The sequence below is a fragment of the Trachypithecus francoisi genome, unplaced genomic scaffold, assembly GCF_009764315.1.
Source record: "Trachypithecus francoisi isolate TF-2019V2 unplaced genomic scaffold, Tfra_2.0 Lachesis_group3, whole genome shotgun sequence".
Classification (NCBI taxonomy): Eukaryota; Metazoa; Chordata; class Mammalia; order Primates; family Cercopithecidae; genus Trachypithecus; species Trachypithecus francoisi.
Genome location: NW_022681468.1, coordinates 100,095,340 through 100,118,119, shown reverse-complemented (window position 1 = coordinate 100,118,119; position 22,780 = coordinate 100,095,340). Strand labels below are relative to the sequence as shown.

Below are 22,780 nucleotides of genomic sequence, written 5' to 3'. Positions count from 1 at the left end.
GAGGGCGGATCACCTGAGGTCAGGAGTTCCAGACCTGCCTGACCAACAAGATGAAACCCCGTCTCTACTAAAAATACAAAAATTAGCTGGGCATGGTGGTATGTGCCTGTAATCCCAGCTACTTGGGAGGCTGAGGCAGGAGAATCACTTGAACCCAGGAGGCAGAGGCTGCCATGAGCCAAGATCGCACCACTGCACTCCAGCCTGGGCAACAGAGCGAGACTGTCTCAAAACAACAACAACAACAGCAAAAGGAAATACAAAATCCCTGTCATCTAAAATGATATTTTAGCCTGGGCGTGGTGGCTCACACCTGTAATCCCATTACTTTGGGAGGTCGAGGCAGGCGGATCACTTGAGACCAGGAGTTCGAGACCAGCCCGGCCAGCATGATGAAACCCCATCTCCATTAAAAATACAAAATATTAGCTGGGCATGGTGGTGCACACTCACAATCCCAGCTACTCGGGAAGCTGAAGCAGGAGAATTGCTTGAACCCGGGAGGCAGAGGTTGCAGTGAGCCAAGATTGAGCTACTGTACTCCAGCCTGGGTGACAGAGCAAAACTCTGTCTCAAAAAAAAAAAAAAAAAAAAAAAAAAGAGCCGGGCGCGGTGGCTCAAGCCTGTAATCCCAGCACTTTGGGAGGCTGAGACGGGCGGATCACGAGGTCAGGAGATCGAGACCATCCTGGCTAACCCGGTGAAACCCCGTCTCTACTAAAAAATACAAAAAACTAGCCGGGTGAGGTGGCGGGCGCCTGTAGTCCCAGCTACTGGGGAGGCTGAGGCAGGAGAATGGCGTAAACCCAGGAGGCGGAGCTTGCAGTGAGCTGAGATCTGGCCACTGTACTCCAGCCTGGGCGACAGAGCGAGACTCCGTCTCAAAAAAAAAAAAAAAGAAAAGAAAAGAAAAAAAAAGGAGATGTTTTAGCACCAAAAATTTTGGAAGATCAGTACCTCAGGTTAAAGAGCACGTTCTACCCAGGACATATTTAGCTTACTAAAAAGGTTGAGTTAATGGCCATTGAATTATGCTGCTTGGGAGGGCCTAAGGTAGAGGATTCTACTCAAGGAGAGGTTCCTCTTTTGCAGTTTCCTTAAACAATCCTGGTTACTCTTTTGCTGCGAAACCAGGCCATTGATTTAGTTAAGTTAACCTAACCGCAGCAGCATTTGGTGGGGCTTTGCGCCCAGTTTTTTAGGTGGTACAGACTACACAATGTTGATAGGCAGTTGTAGCAGCTTATAGTGAGGTGAACTGATATTGGAAATTGTTCTTTGACTCCTGAAGTCTGGATTTGTCATGTCTGAAGTGCCATGTTTTAGTTCTTAAGGACTGAGGAGCGGGAGGGGTCTGAGGTAAGACCTCAGCAACCTGCTGGAATTAAGTAAGGCTCTTCAGTGGTATTTACACATAAGTTCTTTGGAAGCATGCACTTAAACTTACTAAATCCATGATTTAGTATGCCCGGTAATGGTGCAGATGGCTTCTGAGATACAGCGTGAGCTCTCATCCGAGTCCCCACCACACTTTTTGCTTTCTTCCTGTACCACCACCACGTTCATTTTGTGCTATGGATTTCCTAATCCAGGGCTGAGGATATGTCTTTGAGGTTCCTTGGGTTCTCATTAGATTACAAACTCAGACTTTTTGGTTTCGTGTTAAAGATAATTGGAAATGTTTTATAAGCCTGTCCTGGAATGTTGGGATACCTAATTATAATATCAAGGTCCACCCACACAGTCTCAGTGCCTCCCCCATTTGTATGTGAATTTCTGATGAATCGAAGCCAGGTAAACCCCGCTATAGAGAAAAATACATAGATGGACTTAGTGCAGAAAAGATGTGAGAGCATCAAGTGAAGTCAAATGATACCACACAGCACTGTGTAAATGAAGGCTGTAGTAGTGGTCCCAGTGAGAAAGGAGTGTGAGAATGGATGTGTCACACTGTACCTGGAAGTATAGGCTCTTAGGATCCATAGAACCTGCCCAGGAGTAGGCAGGACCACACTGACATCGTCTGCAGGTGTTTCAGGTCTGAAAAATGGCATTAGTCTCATTATATTAATGTAGCTCATCTGAATTTTACTATTTGAGTAATTTTGTTTTTATAAATGTGCTTGGATCTCTGTAACTGTAAAAGTGCCAAAGGAAGTTTATGCAACATACTGAGTACTATTTGTACTGTTTGTGCATTTTAAGAAATAGTATAATAAATAATAGTTGGATAAAAGTAGTTTAACTTAAATTTAAGAGTCGAACACAAAGTAATGTAGCTAGGGGCATCTGGCAGGACTAGTTTTTCCCCTCAAAGGGAGCCATTTGGTACCTGAGTTTGAAAGACCCCAGTGCAGGAATCGAAGCTCTGGAAGGCAGACAGAGGTTTCCAGTCGTGTTTGTGTCATTCATATGGCTCCTTTCCATGTGTTGAACATTTTAGAAATATTAACTGAGTTGAAGAGTTGACTTAATTGGTTTTCTGCCTTGAGGTCCTGTCTGTTCAGACCCTGAAAATGATAAAGTCATTTGGAGAACTTGAGAAACACTCCCAAGGAGAGTGACAAAAATTGCTTATGGGTTTGGGAAGGACACTTTACAAGGCAGCAGGTACAAGTCATCACACCCGTTTGTATGTGCAGCCAACGCTTACCTTCCACATTAATGAAAGGAGGCCTTCCAAAACTAATTTCTCTGTTTCTTTTCGTTTATTTTTGGAGTGAGTGATAAAGTTTTCTTGTTGATATTTGCGTGACCTAAACTCTTGCCAGAATTGCAGTAGCTGGCAGCAGCCTCACGTTTATTTTCCACAGGCAACTCATCAGCCCAGGGACAGTAGAGGCTTGATCGCAGCTGAAAGTTGGGGTGAGCTTAGGCCTTAGTGACTAGCAGGACTGTTTGTCATATTGCTAAATAATCACTCATTCATTTATTAGCCTTTTATTCTGGGAATTTTAAAGATATACAGAAGTAGAGAGAATCAGATAGTGAACCTCCATGCCCCACAAAACCCATCACCAGCTTTAACAATAATCAACTCATAACCACTCACATTTACTCTGTCTTCCTAGCTACTTTTCCCAGCTCACATTAATTTTGAAATAAATCCCAAACATCATATAGTTGCATCTATAAATATTTCCATGATAATTCTTAAACTCAAAGACTCCTTTATTAAACACCCATTATTACTCTTCAAAAAATTAACACTAATCCTTTAATATCATCAAACATCATCATTGTTCAAATTTCCAATTGTTTAAAAATGGCATAAGTGTTTTTCTCCTTAAGCTTAATTTCTTTGAATTAGGATTCAAGTAAGGAATAGACATTACGATTTATTGTTCTACCATTTATGTCTCTTTTAAGCTACAGATCCCCTTTTCTTTTCTTCTTTTCCCTGTAATTTGTTGGAGAAACTGGGTAGTCTGTCCAGTAGAGGTATTTATTTACTTGATAGATAATGCATTCATGTGTTATAACATTCAAAAGGTACAACATGGTAAAGAGTGGAAAACTTCCTCCCAAGAAGCAGTCAATGTTACTAGTATCTTGTATATTTTTTCAGAGATCTTTTATGTGTGTCCCAGCAAATGTGTGTGCATTTATGTTTTTTCTTTCTTTTTTATATAACTGGTAGCATATTGTAGATATTGTTCTGCTGTTTGTTTTAGTCACTTAACATGGAATTATACATGTTAGCAAATTTCTTGTTTTTTTGTTTTTTGAGAAAGTCTTACTCTGTCACCCAGGCTGGATTGCAGTGGTAGGATCTGGGCTCACTGCAGCCTCCACCTTCTAGACTCAAGTGATCCTCCCACCTCAGTCTTCCCAGTAGCTGAGACTACATCACACCCAGCTAATTTTTGTGTTTGCTGTAGAGATAGTGTTTCACCGTGTTGCCCAGGCTGGTCTCAAATTCCTGAACTCAAGTGATCCACCCACCTGCCCTCCCAAAGTGCTGGGATTACAGGTGTGTGCCACAGCACCCAGTCAAATTTTAGTAAATTTCTACATATATTGTTTGGCATCCTTTTACTTTTTCTCATGTATCCAATTATGTCATTACTATTTCCTAAAAATTGAGGGACATACAATATTCCTAGGATTATGTGATTGTGCTAGAGTCCTCACAGCTGGGAAATGTTCTTTTTTCTCATTCAGAGAATGAGAAAAATTCAGAATTCAGCAGGCATTTATTGAGCTCTTTCTCTGCTGGACGCTGTGCCAGACACTCTGCCCTGAGGAGTTTCCCTGGGGCCTGAACACCCTGTGCCCCACTATGGGCCATAGAGGAGGCTTTCCACAGTGCTAGCTGAGCTTCCAACCCCTTCCAGCTCCTTGTGTGGCCTGACCTGTATTCACACTGTAGACATTAGCTTCTCAGGTTCCAAATATCCTGGCTGCAGTTCCCTCCTCTATTCTGATCATGTTAAAAAAGTGCTTGCTCATTCTTGTCAATGATGTTGACAAATGTACCTTCTAAATAGTGGGATGATGGAAAATGCCAAGTAGATTATAGCCAAGGATATTTTTCCCAATTTAGAAAACATAGTTCCTTTCCCTCCATCTATCATTAATATCACCCATCAGTCTATTTATTGACTCTACATAGAAATTCTGGATGTTGCACTGAAATTGCAAGAGAAATCAGCACTTTGCCACAGAAGTGCTGTGCAAAAGAGGAATGCAGGTTTCTTTTGTTTTTGTTTTTTTTGAGACGGAGTCTCGCTCTGTCGCCCAGGCTGGAGTGCAGTGGCGTGATCTCCGCTCACTGCAAGCTCCATCGCCTCCTGGGTTCACGCCATTCTCCTGCCTCAGCCTCCCTAGAAGCTGGGACTACAGGCACCCGCCACCACGCCCGACTAATTTTTTTGTATTTTCAGTAGAGATGGGGTTTCACTGTGTTCGCCAGGATGGTCTCGATCTCCTGACCTCGTGATCCGCCCGCCTCGGCCTCCCAAAGTGCTGGGACTACAGGCGTGAGCCACCACACCCGGCCGAATGCAGATTTCTTTAAGTATCTTATGGTTGAGCAGAGAGGCCTTATGGAGCTTCTGTAAGGCTGAAGTGTCAAGGCTGAAGTGATTAGAATCCATCCAGCTCTGCAAACAGCTTATAAGATGGATGGGTGCCTTGCTTCTCTGTATTCCTAGAGCTTTACCAGGGCCTGGCACAGGGAGGCCCCCTGGGCCTCAGTTTCCTTGCTTGCACTAATATTAACTCACAGCAGTTGTGAGCACCAAATGAGGTAATGAGGTTACCTGAGGATGCACTTTGTTAGTAAATTAGGCATTCAGTCTTTACTGTCAACACAAATGCATTCTGTGACATGTTTGAGGAGTAAATGAGGTAATGTATTAAAATCACAAACACTTTATAAATGATAGAGCTACACAAATAGAACATTTTCATATCATCTAGCTTTGTTCCTTCATTTAAAGTTATGATTTGGCCAGGCTCAGTGGCTCATACCTGTATAATTCCAGCACAGTGGGAGGCTAAGGTGGGACGATCACTTGAGGCCAGTAGTTGGAGACCAGCCTGGAAAACATAGTGAGACTCCATCTCTGCAACAACAACAAAAAATTTTAATTAGCCAGGTGTGGTGGCACATACCTGCAGTCCCAGCTACTCGGGAAGCTGAGACAGGAAGATCACTTGAGCCCAGGAGTTCAGGGTTGCACTGAGCTATGATTGCACCACTGCCCTCCAGCCTGGGTAACAGAGCAAGACCTTGTCTCTGTAAATTAAAAAAATAAATAAATAAATAAAAGGCTGGGTGCAGTAGCTCATACCCGTAATCCCAACACTTTGGGAGGCCGAGGCAAGTGGATCACTTGAGGCCAGGAGTTGACCATCCTGGCCAACATGGTGAAAATATAAAACTAAGCTGGGCATGGTAGTGCACACCTGTGGTCCCAGCTATTCGGGAGGCTGAGGCATGAGAATAGAATTGCTTGAACCCAGGAGGTGGAGGTTGCAGTGAGCCAAGATCATGCCACTGCACTTCAGCCTGGGCAGCAGAGCAAGACCCTGTCTCAAAGAGTAAATAAATAAATAATAAAGATACAGTGATTTAAAGATAACAGTGTCAGAGCCAAAGAACAATACTAGATCCTAGGATGAGAGTCTTTACCCTAACTTATGGTTCACAGATTTAATATTTTGTCTGGGCGGTCAGTAGAGGAGCTTATTGTCTAGAATGGGAGAAGGAACATACGTGTGATCCATATGTTACCTGTAGAAGTCATTTAAATTAACATTGGTCATGATTGCTCACAGGCAAGTCAAGACCAGACTAACCAGGCTTGAGGACCCAGACATCTGGCTGTGTACTGGGATCTTCCAGCCTTGGTGAATGAAGTCTCTCCTTTGTGTTCTCTGGTGAGCACACCACTCCCAGCTTCACATTGTGTTGTTAATTTTTTTTTTTTTTAAAGAGACAGGGTCTTACTCTGTCACCTAGGCTGGAGTGCAATAGTGAGATCTTAGCTCACTGCAGGCTCAATCTCCTGTGCTCAAGTGATCCTCCCACTTGCCTGAAGTCACACAACTAGTAAGTAGTGTAACTGCAGTTCGGGTCAAATCTGTCTGTCTCCAAACCCTGCAAGTAGCCTCTCTACCCCACCACCAATGCACATCTACAGAAAGCATCTCAATGAAGCAGAAATCTTTGTAGAAATATTTTTCCATTTTCCTTAGATGTTAAAAAGGAACCTTATTGGCCAGGCGAAGTGGCTCACGCCTATAATCCCAGCACTTTGGGAGGCTGAGGTGGGTGGATCATGAGGTCAGGAGTTCGAGACCATCCTGGCCAACATAGTGAAACCCCGTCTCTACTAAAAATACAAAAAATTAGCCAGTTGTGGTGGCGGGCACCTGTAATACCAGCTACTTGGGAGGCTGAGGCAGGAGAATCGCTGGAACCCAGGAGGCAGATGTTGCAGTGAGCCGAGATGTGCCATTGCACTCCAGCCCGGGCAACAACGCAAGACTCCATCTCAAAAAAAAAAAAAAAAAGGAACCTTATTTTATAATTTCACCAACTTCTTAATCTAGGTTAAACTACAGTTAATTGTATTCTGTTTTATATTTTCTGGACCAAATAAGCTCATGTCAGGAAAATACCATAGACAATTTTGTTGCATTGTATGTTTTGGAGAGAATAGCAGAAATCATGAGTCTTCTAATGGTATTTCAGTATTTAACTGAATGTCAACAATCAATGGGTAGATTTCCATCTGCCTTCTGTTTGCGGGCCTTTCCTTTCTTCTGCTACCTCCAACATCCTGTTTTAGCTTTGAATGTATTTCTTTATTTGTGAGACAGCAGTTTCTGGAGTAGATCTTTGGGCCCAGTGAGATGTTCTTAAGACAAAAGGGGAAAGTGTGAAAGAAATACGTCCTGGGACAGTAACTCCTCTGAGCAGTGGAAAGTGAAAACTTTCATTTTTGGATGGATAATTATTTGCTTGAACTTTGAGATGTTCTTTAAATATCCAAAAGCTGCTGAGAGCCCAGGCCACAGTGAGCTTTCTCTCCTGATGTACAGTGGCATGACGATTACTCATAAAGGCCTGTACCTCTCCGCCTAATGTAATAATCTGGTAAGAAACTTCTATTCAGAGAACCACAATGATGATGCTTTAGGCTAATGCCACAGACTTAGTCAATTAGTAAATATTTACAGTGTCCACTATGTACTCAACACCCTAAATTTAAATTTAAACATGAGGATTGAATTATAAGTGCGTAGATCAGAACTCTCAACAGAGAGGAAAGAGAGATGAATCATCACTTTTATGTAGAGATGAGACTAGCAAATGTTCTAGTTATGAAAAGGTGGTTACATAGTGTGAAGTTGAGAAATAGTATGATTTTTAGGGCCTGGAGGGGATGGGCCCCCAGTGAATATCCTTGTATGGTTCAGCAGGTTGTACAAAACTAGTTAGATGCCATCAAGGGCTTGCAGTGGGGCTCAAATGGTGAACGTCAGTGCTTGTCCAACATCGCCATGGGTCAGGTGACATGTAGCCAAGTAAATGCTTCTCACACCTATGGCCTCACTTCAGCCCCTCACATGAACAACAGTGCACAACCCTATGCACACAGCCGAGGCAGCACCTGTGTGGCATTTTCCAGGCTAATGTCTGGAATTCCCCTTGTAAGTAAAGCACTGAAGCTTCATTCCATAATGACTCACTGCCACTGCTCTGAAACACATCCCTCTTGTCCTGTCTGCCCATTTCCTGACTGCCCAGCATTCTCGGGCCTTGGCTCAACTGTGAGCCCAGCCTGACATCTGCATCCACCCCTCCATCTCACCTTCTCTTCTGTTCCATCTCTTCCAGTGGTTCCCAGCTTTGAGTCCACCTCCTTCTTCTTTCTGCCTCCTTCATTTGAATTCCTCCAGTATTTATAGTTGGTACTTCAGAGTTTAGTACTTCATTATATACAGATTTGTTGTACTATTTTCCAATTGTTTTTTGGATGCTGTGTATTATACTTCTTTCATAGCCCCCACAGAGGTTAGAGTGATGTCTTTGGTCCCTGTGGGGAGTGAGGTGGAATGTCAGGAGGGCGTAGTTTGCAGAACATCCCTCCCAGTGATACTGATGCCTTTTCAGCAGGTTCTGTCCTCTTCATTTGCAAGCCACTGCTTTATCCACGAGGGTGCTCCCTACTTATGCCAGTGAATCAATTTTTGGTAAGTGGGGTAATTTTCTTTCCTAATCTCAGAGAAATATTTCTGCCATTTTTTATGAAACCATCTTCCTTGATGGCCAGTTCCTTGCCTCCCAGGAAACTGATGAGGAAGCAAGACAAATGTATTGGAAAAGCCCAGCGGAGGAAGAGCTCCTGAGGAGTGAGTGGCGTAGCTATCTGCTTCATGTGGGGCACTCCTACTCTGTAGTGTAGAGTATTTTTTAGGTGGACTAGAGGTGGACTCAGAGCAAATGCCTGCCTGATACAAGCAACGTTTGCACAAAAACCAAAGGAAGAAGGCTGCTGGTAGGCTGGGGGTGGCAGGTGGGATTGCCTTCGGGCTTTAAAGAAGGCTGAGAAAAACTTACTTCTGGAGTGGGAGGCAGGAGGAGTGAGGCCTGGAACAACAGTGTGTAGTGTCTGTGGTGGACGGACAGGAGAGAGGAACATTTGAGGGCATGAACTTATTTCTGACTCTTTACTTGAAAAAGCAATCCACTGAGCTAAGACCCTAAAATGTATCAACCCAGAGGGCTTCCTTTCGAGATGTTAGTTTTTAGATCATTCAGTATCCTCAGTGCAAAGATGTGGTAAAGCCAAGCTCAGGACTACTTGGGGACCAATTGTCATGCTCCTCATGTGTTACAATTCCTTAGCAGTTGCTTTAAAACTAACATTTTTCTAATCTTGAAATATTTAAAAAAGCAGCTTTCTGCTAAAGAGCTGAAAACATTTTACAAACCTTATCTTGAGGATATTTGTGCATAATTTATCATAAGTCATTTTTTTAGCCCACAGAATTTCGTCAACTTCTTTCCTTCAGTAACATATAATGTACCTCCCTTCCCCCATTTTATAGAAGAAAAAGCAAATCTTTGTAATGTTTAGATCATTCACCCAAGGTCACTTGGCAGAATCTGGAATTAAATGCAGGACCTCTGATTCTAAAACCTTCGTCCCTGTGTCATTCAGTTATATCACATGGACTGTTAAGCTAGGCCTCAAAATCCTCCAAAAGTGCAAGTGACCTGCCCAGAGCTCTACAGCACAGAATGTTCAGAGTGGGTAGGGGGTGGAATAACTCCAGATGCCACTGGAGACAAGTAGTGTAGAGACACAAATGGGATCCTCTCCCTCCTCTGACATCCAGAATCCAGAATCTCTGGGTCTTTCCACTTGGGTTGTGACCTACAAGTGGGGGGCAAAGCTCTTTAGCTCTCATAATCAGCAGGACTGATGGCGGAAGCTGGGCAGGGCTCCCTGGAGGCCCAGCGTTAGGGCTGGCGTGTGCAGCAGCAGATAGGCGCCTGTCTCACAGTATCCCTTCTTCATGTCAGGCACAAATCAGCCCTTCATATTTATCTGGATTTAGCTGGTAGCATTTGTCTCCTAAGACTTGGTCACAAAGGAATCCACGTGACCTTCAGGCCTTCTGCTCTAAACTGGCAGGCGATCCTGTTTCTGCTCACAGCGTCCACGGTATTTATAAAACAGAAATAAGTAAAGCATGCTTCAAAATGCTGTGCACACCATATGCTATTGCCCCCAGAACCTTCTCTTGGTCTTGGAGGGCAAGGAGCACAGAGCTTTTCCTGCTGTCTATCCCTGTGTAACAGGGTCTGGTGGCCAAGCCCTGAGGCGGGGTGCTGTTGCTCCCAGGTGGCAGAATTCAGCATCAGAGAGCCACACAGCTGAAAGAGATGGATGGGCGAGTGACCTCAGCTTTGCCCAGCTGGGGTGAGTGTGCCGAGCAAGTCCCTCCTTTGGCAGGGAAGAAGAGGAGCTTGGCCCATTGGTCATTGGTCGGGTTTCCTCACAGATGCCTGCCATGGTGAAATGCAAGACTGTCAGAGTGATAATGGGCTGCACGTGTTAATGCTGTCATTACAGGCCCTATAGTGTGTATTAGCCAGGCATTGGGGGCACTGGGAGCCTTGGTAAACCAGAACACTCAGGAACGAGGAGTCCTAGTTAATTTTATTTTCTCATTAACTGAGAGTAGCTGTACGTCCTTTTCTGTTGCAGGTCTGGGTGAAACTTTCTTCTTTGCCTGCCTTAGGGAGTTCCATGGGGTGAGTGGTTCTTCAGGCAGCGGCTGTGCCAGGCACTGGGTCTTGCCCTCCCACCCCCATCTCCATTTCCTCCTTCTGGAAGCTTATTTCCAGACATAGAAGAGTGGGTGGCATCTGTATGGTGCCCAGGACAATCAATCTGGAGATGCTCTCTTCTTTGGTTCTTAAAAATTCCAGTGAAGTAGGCACTTGAGCTCCTTGGGTTCTGGTAAACTGGAATTTTGGTTTTGATATTACAGAATTTAATTATGGTATTGATTTTTAAAAATATGTTTAGGATAAATCTCACAATTCAAGTGCCTGTTCTCTTGGAAAATCTAGAATCTCCCTAGAGGAAATACCTGGCTTAAGATTTTTTTGTTTGTTCTCAGGTATGGATTCATGGTTTCTCAGTGAAAGAAAAACAATTTTGCCTGTGATTTTACTAAGTGCTTTATCCATTCGTTCTCTCATAGACAGTATTATTCTTTCAGCAGGGTTATTTGCTAGTGGGAGAGGCCAGCTTCCATTCAGTATTTTAGTAAGGGCACATAAAAGTGCCCAATTAAATGTTCCTGTTTAACTGGTGACTCAGTCTTCAGACATTTTCAGTATGGTAACTTTCTTTGTGGAAGCTCATGGGTTAGTAGCCATTCCTGACATGTAACTGTGAGGTTCACGTTTTCCTGCATTGGGTAACTTTACTCCGCCTGAGAACTTGTAGACTGTTTTCTGAAATTCCAGCAGATTGAGTCTGTGACCTTATGACTTTGTGGAAGAAATATGACTAAATAAAACTGTTATCACATGAGTAGGTTTGCACAGAAAGACAATCTCAAGGTCTTATCTTGAATACAACAGAGGGCAACCTTGCCTTAAATACATTTACTTATCTGTCAATCCCTCCAATTCTCTTCTACCAACTTGTGTGTGACTTGATGATCCCTTCACCTTGTAGGACCTGATTTGTAAGAGATGAACTGGATCAACCAGGGGCTTTATCCTTCCTTGTTATGGTAACCCACTCCCACCCTTTCAGGGCAGTCCCTGGCTTGAGTTAGTTAATGTTCAAAAACCAGTGTTTCTCAGCATCTCTGGAAAACAGGATTGGCCCTATTGTTTCCAGGGCTTTCCCATCCCTTCTGGCTTGAGGTGGTGGTGGTGGGAGGAGGTCTTTTTTTTTTTTTTTTTTTTTTTGAGACAGAGTCTTGCTCTGCCTATTTTTTAAGTAGAGACGGGGTTTCACCGTATTAGCCAGGATGGTCTGGATCTCCTGACCTCGTGATCCGCCCATCTCGGCCTCCCAAAGTGCTGGGATTACAGGCTTGAGCCACCGCGCCCGGCCTTTTTTTTTCTTTCAAACAATAGAGACAGAGTTTCTCCAGGTCACACAGGCTAGCCTTGAACTCCTGGGCTCAAACAATCCGCCCTCCTTGGCCTCCCAAATGGCTAGGATTATAGGTGTAAGCCACTGTGCCCAGCCGAGAGGGGATCTTTTAAAACCCAGAGTATTGGCCAGGTGCGGTGGCTCACGCCTGTAGTTCCAGCACTTTGGGAGGCCGAGGCGGGTAGATCACCTGAGGTCAGGAGTTCGAGACCAGCCTGGCTAACATGGTGAAACCCCGTTTCTACTAAAAATACAAAAAACTAGCCAGGCATGGTGGCACCCGCCTGTAATCCCAGCTCCTCCGGAGGCTTAAACCCAGGAGACAGAGGTTGCAGTGACCCGAGATTGTGCCATTGCACTCCAGGTTGGGCAACAAGAGCGAAACTCCATCTCAAAAACAAACAAACCCAGAGTTTTTGAGCACCGCGAAGACTCTGTCCCACAGAACCCTCTGTGGGAGGACATGCGGGCCTAGGACCAACACTGATTTGCTGAAAGGTGGAACTGGTGATCTGCTGGCTAAGGTGTTCACTCATCTCATCAGACCTTACCCAGAGTGAGAACAGGGCCCAGTTGCCAGGCTGTGCAGTTCCCGAAGCCTTCTGGCTGTGCTCTGAGGCTCTCCTATCCCGTGGCAGTGACTCAGAGGACACAAAGGCACAACTCAGAGGGGGATGGCTGGGCCTTCTCCCCCAAATCATCTGGGCTTGTTCTTGTCCCTGCAAAATGGCTTTTTTCACCGTATGATGGCTCTGACTTCTTTAGTTAAATGGCAGATAAAGTGGGGAGAAGGTGGCCCATTTCCTCCTTACTTTCTCTCCAGGGGTATCATGTTGCCCACATTTAAGGTTGACCACTTTTATCTGGTGTAGCAAGTTCAGTAGTGACCCCCCAAAATTTATGTCCATCTGAAACCAGTGAATGTGACCTTATTTGGAAATTGGGTCTTTGCAGATGTAATCAAGTTAAGATGGGGTTGTACTTTTACCTAAGTTGCCACCAAAGAGGCTGAAAAATCAGGATGACATGGGATGGAAACAGACCATGTTTTTGGGGCAATGTGCTGTGGACTTCTGCTGTCCTTCTCCTGACACCCTCACAGGGTACTTTGGGGGACAAAGTTTTATCTCAGGGCATTACAGTTTCCTGGGAGAGCCAGGCTAGGCAAGAGGAGATTTTTACCTGCAGGGAGGAATGGGTAGCCTTTCCATGGGCAGGAGAAGCCCCTCAGCAGGAGCGGAGTGGTGTCAGGAGGAGGGGTTCCAGCTGTGCACTGCCAAGGATGCATTTTAGCACAGAAAACAAGAACAATGCATCTTGGAACTGTTTATGGGACATGATGATCACCACTTATTATCCAGTGATTTATTAAGTCTAACATGGTTCCATTTTAGAAGATATGGTTCCATTTCAGAAGAATCAACAAGAGTATGTCCTGGGATTAATTTTAAACTCATTGGAGGAGGCCCAAGCAGTCAATCAACTAGTGAGTTCACTGCTAATGAGACCTGTATGTCAGTTAGGAAGGAGTGTATTTTGTGGTCATTTCTGTCAACTTAGGTTGTTTACTGAGGCAAAATGGAGGAAAGTTTAATAGTGGAGATGGTAATAGCGAATACAGTACTACTGTATGCCAGGCATTGTTTTAAAATGCTCTTTATGTATTAACATGTTCAGTTTATAGATGGTGTTCAGAGGGATTAAGGAACTTGCCCCAGGACAAACACTGTAGCTGGATTTGGCACTGGCTGTCTCACTGCAGGACTGGACCCTAAATGAAATTTACATCTTCAACCAGATGGAATTGGAACAGGGAAATCCTTTAGGGGTTTGGCTTGGTTTTCCTTGAGAGGTATTTGCCTTAGGACCCATAAGTATAAAAGCTTGTTATGTTAGGTCCTTTTGGGTGGCAAGGAAGAGAGATCTCCCCCTCCCCCAGATGTCTGTGTCCTCTGAGCTCCCTCACTTTGCTGATAGCTAAGAGGAAAGGAAAGGATGGTTCTGACAGCTGAATCACAGAGGCAAAGAAGCCAAGCTAATAAGTATTTATTCACAGAATGCAATTTGTATTATGTCAACGAGTCTTCTGAGGGTGTTCATGTCAGTTAGCTATCATCTGAATTGACTGGAGCTTGTCTGAGTAACAAGGGGCCTTTCAGAAGGATGTGGCAAACAGTCCCTTCAGCCACTAAGGACAGGAGCGTGGAACTCCTGAGTCATGAGGGGTAATTTGGGCATATTCTCTCACCATTCTAGAAGCTAGAAGTTTGAAAACAGGTGTTGCAAGGTTGGTTCCTTCCTTAGGCTCTGAAGGCAAGACTATTCCCCGCCTGTCTCCTCACTTCTGATGGTTGCCAGTCATCCTTGGCATTGCTTGCTGTAGATACGTGGCTCCAGTCTCTACTTCCATCTTCATGTGGCCTCCTCCCCTGTGTATCTGTGTCTTTGTGTCCAGATTTCCCTTCTTCCAAGGACACCAGTCATGGGGTTAGGACCCCCTCCAACAAGTATGACCCCATCTTAACTTGATTACATCTGCAAAGACCCAATTCCAAATAACTTCACATTCACTGGTTTCAGATGGACATGAATTCTGGGAGGAGGGTCACTATTCAACTTGCTACACCAGATAAAGAGTTTCCTTTGTTTGGGATCTCTCTGCTCAGTTTGTTTGTTCTTTCCACAGTGTAAGTTGCGTCTTGTCAGTGAATATTGGTGTTCCAAGGCTAAAAGCATCACGATCCCATGCAGGTGGAATAAATATGATGAAATTATTGGCACAGCTGAAAGAAAATATGTAACTGTTTAATTTATTTGAAGAAAGAACAAAGGCCCTGAGGGTTGTTAGTTCTTATGAATTTTACTGTATAATCATCTATGAAGTAGGCTGGAAAATGGCCATTTTCTGATACAAAGTACAGCGATAGTTTTTTCCTGTGCTCTTTAGCCGAGGACCGCAAGTCTATCCCTAGAATCTCAGGCATTTCTAGCTGAAAGAGACCTTTGGCATCATCTACTTCTAATATAACCTTCTCATTTTACAGATGGGGCCTTTAGGGCCCAAAAAGATTAAGTGCCTTGATTCAAGGTCATCAGCCAGGAAGGGGCAGAGCAGACACTAGGACCCAGGTCTCAGAGCCCCCAGACTGGAGCTTTTCCCAGTGCAGTGGCAGTTTCTCACTCTATCTGTGCCTCCATCTGAAAATAATGCTCTTAGCCAGGGGAGAGCAGAAAGGGGCGTGGGAGACACAGCTCAGGCCTTCACCTCTGGTGGAAATACCAGTCAAGCTTGTCTTAGAGACCAGGGGCAACACTGCGAGTTCCTTTAGTGACTAGATGTTGGGCATTTGGCACCACCTTGGTTTCCTTTGTTAAGGCAGACTATAAATGGAATTCTGACTCTCATTTACAGCACCTAAATCCCATTCATAAATGGCAGGGGAGGTGTGGGCTAGCCGGCAGAGAAGGGATTGCCGCAGGTACACAGGAAGCCCAGCCCATCGTGGAGGTGGAGCTGGGTTTGGGGTGGGGGTAGCTTCCTTTTCATCTGCAACATACCCAGCCCTCCAGCTGTTCTGTGTGACTTCTTTTCCCTATCTAGGCTGCCTGATGTTCATTTTAACTGGATTTCACCTGCCTGGAAAGTGGGGAGGGCCACACAAAATAATACAATGGAATCAGAGTTTGCTGTATCTAGAACAAGTTCAGAATATTAATATTTTGTGACAAGTCAGACTTGGGGATAAAAGAATACTATAAAACAAAATGCAGCAAGATAAAGTGAATGTGAAAATTTTTCTTCTAAAGTTACTTAACTCCTCATTTAATACCTATGTATATGCACTGTACATGCACACACTCATACTTACATATGCTTCTACATTTTATACAGTTGTTGCTGTATATCCATGGGGAAACAGTTCCAGGTCCTGTGCAGATACCAAACCCACAGATGATCAAGTCTGATATAAAATGGCATAGTATTAGCATATAACCTATGCATATCCTCCTATATACATTAAATCATCTCTAGATTACTTATAATACCGATTACAAAGTAAATGATATAAGTAATTGTTATACTGTATTGCTTTTATTTAATTTTTTTTTCTGAAAAAATTTTTTCTCTTACCTTTTTTTTTTTTTTTTTTTAAGAGTCTCACTCTGTCACCCAGGCTGGAGTGCGGTGGTAGCAACCTCCGCCGCTCAGATTCAAGTGATTCTCCTGCCTCAGCCTGGGATTACAGGCACGTGCCACCATACCCGGCTAATTTTTTAATATTTTTGGTAGAGATGGGGGTCTCTCCATATTGGCTAGGCTCATCTTGAACTCCTGGTCTCAAGTGATCCACCCACCTTGGCCTCCCAAAGTGCTAGGATTACAGGCGTGAGCCACGGCACCCGGCCTTATTGTTGTCTTTTTTTTTCAAAATTTTTCATCAGTGGTTGGTTGAATCTGCAGTTAAGGAGGAACAACTGTACTTCATTCACTAAGGCTGGGTTCTAGATCTAGCTGCTCCATGAGTCCTTCCTTGCTTAATTTTTTTTCCCCTGGACTGATTTTTGTCTAAGCTTCTAAAGTACAGATAGCCTTAACATAAATTTCTTTTCCTCCTGGTTAAAATGAGAATTTACTTAACTGCCAACCTGCACAATGCTAGGTGCACTGGAGGTAGTCAGGTACTTAATTAAGCCTGCTGAAACTCCAGGGAGTATCCCCAGGGACGTGCAGAACTGACCTGTTCCTCAGGACTTCAGGTTGAATGAAGGCTTGGATCAAGGCTGTGTAGTTGGACCACAATTAATTATAAATCTCTCATAGAATTGCCTTCCCTGAATTGAATTAAATTTTAAAAGCCTGGCATTTTTCAAGGGTTGAGGAAATTAATTCTCTACTGCATTTGCTATTTAAAAAAAGTTGTGGGAGGACATTGTCTGTCACATCTCTCAAGGTCCCCTTACATAAAGTCCCACATTTTTTTTTAAATAATTCTGTGCCAGATAAGCCCTGTTTCCACTGAGTATCTGTTATGACACTGGGTGGAAGAGCACAATATATGTTAGCTCTCTTTCCATTTTGGAAACTATAGGTCTGACTGGGTGTCTCTTTTCCTCCAACAGAAAGCTCAGATAAGTTAATTAAAGCATAATCACATGCATTAAAGCTTTATCACATACATAATTGTTGTGTATGTTGACATACATATTTTCCTCTCCAGTGTTTTAAAATTTCTCCTTAGATTTTCTTAGTTGCTATTTTAATGCTTTGTTCTAATAATAAAAATACTTGTAGTCATTAATTTTGGGAAATAGAAAAAAAGAAATTGCCAATAGTCTTATAACCCAGTGATTTTAGCATTCATAAAGATTTGAATACATAGTTTTCCTTCTGTATCTTTAGAAATTGCCAAGTAAAAGAGTCTAGAAGTCATAGTGGCTTCAACTGTTCATTCTCTCATGTAAAAGAAGTCCTGAGATAGGCAGTCTAGATCTGATATGGTGGCTCCATTAAGTTGTCAGGAATTCAGATTTCTGTCTCTCTGCCCTGCTGTCATCTTAATGGGGCTCCTAGAGAGACCTCAAGGTCACTTCATGGCCCAAGAGAGCTGTTAGAGTTGCAGCCATGTTTTCTGCATTCCAGGGACGCAAGAAGGGAAGAGGGCAGACAAAGGGTGAACTCCCTGCCCTCTAAGGAGCCTTCCCAGAAATTAGATCAACCCCTCCAGAGCTGACCAGAATTGAGTTACATGGACTCACCTAGCTAAGGGAGCGGGGGTATGTAGTTTTTTTCAGCTGGGCACATTTCCCAGGTTTCTGCTACTAAGGATGAAGGGGACATTTACTATCAGAAAGCAGTTAGCAGTCTTACACATTTCCAGATCCTTCGCTATGTGTATAGATTCAGTAAGGGTGTTGTCTTGAAGCTGTCTCAAGTAGTTTGTGGAAAGAGTTAAGGTATAAATAAACCTCAATGAAAATATCAATAAATAAAAGGCACTACATCTTTTTATCCTATCAGCTTTGCCACTCTTGCCTTTCCATCATTTTTTCTAGGATTTTTTTTTTTTTTTTTTGAGACGGAGTCTCGCTCTGTCGCCCAGGCTGGAGTGCAGTGGCCGGATCTCAGCTCACTGCAAGCTCCGCCTCCCGGGTTCACGCCATTCTCCTGCCTCAGCCTCCCGAGCAGCTGGGACTACAGGCGCCCACCACCACGCCCGGCTAGTTTTTTGTATTTTTTAGTAGAGACGGGGTTTCACTGTGTTAGCCAGGATGGTCTTGATCTCCTGACCTCGTGATCCGCCCGTCTCGGCCTCCCAAAGTGCTGGGATTACAGGCTTGAGCCACCGCGCCCGGCCGAATTTTTTATTTATATATATATTGATCGTATATTTTTCAAATATTCAGTCAACACAGACCTTTTCAGGGCTAGAAGGGACCTTAGATGCTTTTCTCCAAAGATTGCATATTCAGATGCTTACGGGGACCATTCAGGTACTGTAAATGATTAAAGCGGGCCAGGGGTCAGTGTTGAGGACCCCACTAATAGGGAGTAGTGGGGACTGTGGCCACCTGGAGAGAGCTTGCTGGCTCTGAAGGGGGCAGCCCTGCTCAGCTCTGTCCATTGTTGTGGTGTGAGAATGCTGGCCCTGTGTTGCCAAATCTTCTGATTTTATTTCCAAAAGAAATCAGAAATCTAGATTTTTATCTGAAATCTCCTGGTGTTAATAATATGGCAATGAATAAATTTATTTTGTTTTTTAAATGCCACCTGAATGCAACACTGCCCCGTGGACTGCCAGTTTAGGATCTTTGATCTGGTCCATGCCCTGTTTTTCATTTGGCAGCCAAGCCTGTGGGGTCAGGTGGCCTATGATGTGGCTGAAGACTTTGCTCTTCCGGCCTACCTCACCACAGCCTGGTCCTCTATGACTAATTTGTCTCAGAATAGGGACAGATAATAATTGGAAGTTAGGCAGGACCGTTCTGAAGGTTAATTGATTCTTTCCTTCAACTGGCTTTGATTTTCTTCTGAAGTCATTTTGGTGTGGTAGAATCAGAAAAAAAAATTGGGCTTGAATCCCAGCTCTGCTGTTTACAGCTGTCTGACTTTGGGCAAGTCTCTGGTGTCTCGTGTGTGTCTCCTGCACCATCCATTTTCTTGCTTGCCTCTCTCTCTTTCTCTACTTACCTGCCTTCAAGTAGCACAGCATGGTGATTAAGAGGAGGATCTCTTGGGCCAGATATGAATGCTGGCTTTTCTACCCACCAGCTGTATGACACTGGGCAAGTAACTTAAACTTCCTATGCCTCAGTTACCTTGTCTATAAAATGGGGTAATAATAGCATCTACCTCATAGGGTATGGGAAGGATTAAATGAGCTAGCATATGTCAAATTTGAAGAACAGAGCTTAGCACGTAGATAGTGCTGCATAAACATTGGCTGTTTCCCCCATGTTCTCTCTTTTTGCTTCTGCTTTTTTGGAAGCCATAGATCTTTTAGCAGATTCTTGCAGTAGGCTCAGCTCAGGTCCCCCATCTCACAGCAAGCACTTTTAGCTTCTGGCACTTCTCAGCAGCCAGCCTCTGGCCCCAGTCTGAACTGAGACCCTACAAGCAATGCAATCCCCTACCCATTGCTTTTGGCCCTGTTCTGTTTCTGGTACTTTGTTTTTGAGCCCATCTGTGCCCTGTTACTTTTCCCAGCTCATATTTTTTTCTGTCCCTGCTGTATGTTTGGAAGAGAACAAATGAGTTGACTGGCTGTGCTGTCTTGATCTCAAACCTTGCTAAGTGATTTCATTGGTCACACAGAGATGTTACCTGTCCTGTTAGGCATTTCTGGAGATTATGTTGTGAGATAAAAGTTCAAAGCAATGTGAATTGGCTTTAGCCAGAATGAGGAACACAGCAGAAAACTTGCCCTAGAAACCAGAGAGAGCCTGTCAGTCTTGGTGGATTCACAAAGCCTTCTCGCAGCAGGCTTGTTAAAAAGGCCAAACATTCAAGAGTGTGGCATACATGTTAATTAACAAAGTTGTCTTTTCCCTAAAGACTTAAATGCAGAGAAACTTAGACTGTGCTTACGTTTCAATTTTAAAACATCACCATCCAATCTTTTTAGCTTTTAGGTTAGTTTGAATAAGAGATCTGACCTGATCAGCCCAACTGTACAACTCTTCAAGGAAAATTCATATTTGCAGTGAGAAGAATAAGTAACATTGGTATGTGTTGCTGAGACTCTTATTTTTGCTTCTCCTCCCCTTATGTTAGGAAGCAGTGAGTAGAAGTGGGAAGGAAAGAACTTACTTGTTTAATTTAATAAGTCCACTCCAAACCAACAAGAAACTACTTGCTGCATTACCCTGTTCTCTTTCCAACAAAGGTGATGAGGAAGAACTTCTAGTTCAGTTCCATATTACCAGCATATAGTCAGAGAATTTCTGGTGGATTTTAGTTTTGGTCCTCTAATAGAATGTGGAGACTTAGAAGCCTATATTAACAAGCTGCATCATCTTGGACATTTGTTTAGCCTTAGTTTGGCATCCATGGCGGGTTCGGACAAGGTGAGGAATGGGAGCCACAGATTAAACCTATTGGGCATCTTAGTGCAGTGCTGTGTACTTTTTTAGGCCACAGACCCTTTTTAGAGAATCTGATTAAAGCTGCCAACTTTCTCCCCAGAAAACTGCTCATGTGCACAAACTTTCACATGATTTCAGGGGGCTCTTAGACCCTAGGATCCCATAGGGAACCCACAGACCCCAAGTTAAGGATCCTTGTTTTAGGGGTTTATAGATAGCTTTCAGGGGATATGACCCCAGGAGTGAGGAGAAGTGTCACCAGAAGTTAAGTTGTGTTTTTTTTTTTTTTTTTTTTTTGAGATGGAGTTTCACCCTTGTCCCCAGGCTGTAGTGCAGTGGCATGATCTTGGCTCACTGCAACCTATGCTTTCCGGATTCAAGTGATCCTCCTGCCTCAGACTCCCAAGTAGCTGGGATTACAGGCATGTGCCACCACACCTGGCTAATTTTTGTATTTTTGGTAGAGACAGGATTTCACCTTGTTGGCCAGGCTGGTCTGAAGCTCCTGACCTCAAGTGATCCACCCACCTTGGCCTCCCAAAGTGCTACGATTACAGGCGTGAGCCATGGTGCCCAGCGCAGAAGTTAAGTTTTAAGAAAACTGTCTCCTCACAGAAGTTCAGTGTAGCTGAGTTTATATTCATGGTCTAGCCTTGATTTGAAATTGTGTCAGGTAAGTTTTAAAAAATCCTTGTCTTGCCCTGATGGTGGAAGACTAGTTACGGAGCTGTGATCTTTTATTTCCTTTCATTATTGAATTGGGAATCCCTGCCAGAGATTGTCTGCCAAAGTGACCTTGAGTTTAGAAAAGGTTTCTGAGTCCTTTCTGGACTTGCTGTAGGTCTTAGGAAAGTTCGGTTGGTTATACCCCAAACACAGTTGGTGGAGATTGTTTTGTTCTGCCTATCCTGTCTCCGGCACTGGCTACCAGAGCTCTCATGATGACTGTTGTTAGCAGAGGCTACTTGAAACCATTCCAGGGGAAGCTGTTGCCATAGCTACCTTGGCTGTGAGAGTTACCATTTTCTCTTTTTTGTTAGCTTGTGGTTTCCCTGATTTTTAAGGTAACAGCTGATGTTCTGTTTTTCTGCCGAGCAGCAAGGAAAATACTGGATTTTTGTTGCTGTTGCTTTTGTCATTGTTGATGTTTGGTTTTGTATGTTTGGAGGGGCGTGTGTTATATATTAGGTGAAGTTACTTCAAAAGATGAAATATTGGGAAAGCTTGGGAAAGGACAGATAAGCATATATATTGTCTGTACTCCAGTTTTAGATTTTGGCCTAGTGGTCAATTTGGTTTACTTTTAACCTACTTTTGGACTAATGGCTACAGTCAGATAGCCTCCACAGCGGGGGGAAAAAAAACTAGCCAAGCTCTCACACCTGAAACCCTTAGGAGCCAGGATTGCTGTGACCTGGGCTGAGTCTGACTCAGACTCCAGCACTGGGGAGCCTCTGGGGAGCAGATGGCGGAGTCAGACTGAGGTTGCTTTATCTCAGCCTGCTCTGCAAATAAAGGGGTGAGGCCAGCAGGCAGTACAACCACACCTGGTGGCACCAGCAGTCCTTCCCGGGTTTCTGTTCAAGGCTGTAAACACAACACTTAACACACACCTGGGGCACCAGGTTCAGGTTAAGTCTACAGAGAGGAAAAAAAAACAAAAGGATGACCTGTTAACAAAAATCAAAGTTCTACTCCTGGTCCTGTTGCCGCCTCTTTAACTGATCTTATTTTTACCCCTCCGATAAAGGACACTGTTCTTAGCATTTTTCGATTTTTTGATTTGCTCATCTTAGAAATGCTTGTGAGATTATAAAAAGAAAACACAGTACCTAGTTTATCCATGCTCACACTGTTTGTGATTTGGATTATGGCCAGTTGATCAGTAGCTGCAAGGTGCTGGCGGTGTCTGTCTGCCAGGAGCCTGTGGAAACATCTGAACTGTGGCACACCATCACTGGCAGTGTCTCTTAGCCCACCATGCATCTGTAGGGTGGTGGGCATCACCTGTCCTCACTGTGCTTGTAAACCTAGAACTATGCCTCTGCTCC

At 43.9% G+C, this 22,780-nt stretch overlaps 1 protein-coding gene and 1 long non-coding RNA gene across 3 annotated transcripts in view; one reads left to right on the top strand and one right to left on the bottom strand.

The window, feature by feature from the left end:
* ABHD2 (abhydrolase domain containing 2, acylglycerol lipase) overlaps positions 1–22,780 on the top strand; it is a 120,795-nt gene that overhangs the window by 6,365 nt on the left and 91,650 nt on the right. Inside the window, exon 2 of one of the 2 annotated variants that reach the window (XM_033189070.1) lies at positions 20,270–20,369. The exons of the other annotated variant lie outside the window; for it this stretch is intronic. The gene's annotated coding sequence lies outside the window, so the exon portion shown is untranslated. The remainder of the gene's footprint in view (positions 1–20,269; positions 20,370–22,780) is intronic. 2 annotated transcript variants of the gene reach the window in all.
* On the bottom strand, positions 5,525–22,778 carry LOC117070241. Its single transcript, XR_004431840.1, has 3 exons — positions 22,562–22,778; positions 8,328–8,552; positions 5,525–5,570 (listed from the first exon to the last, which is right to left on the bottom strand). It is a non-coding gene; the product is annotated as an uncharacterized LOC117070241 (long non-coding RNA).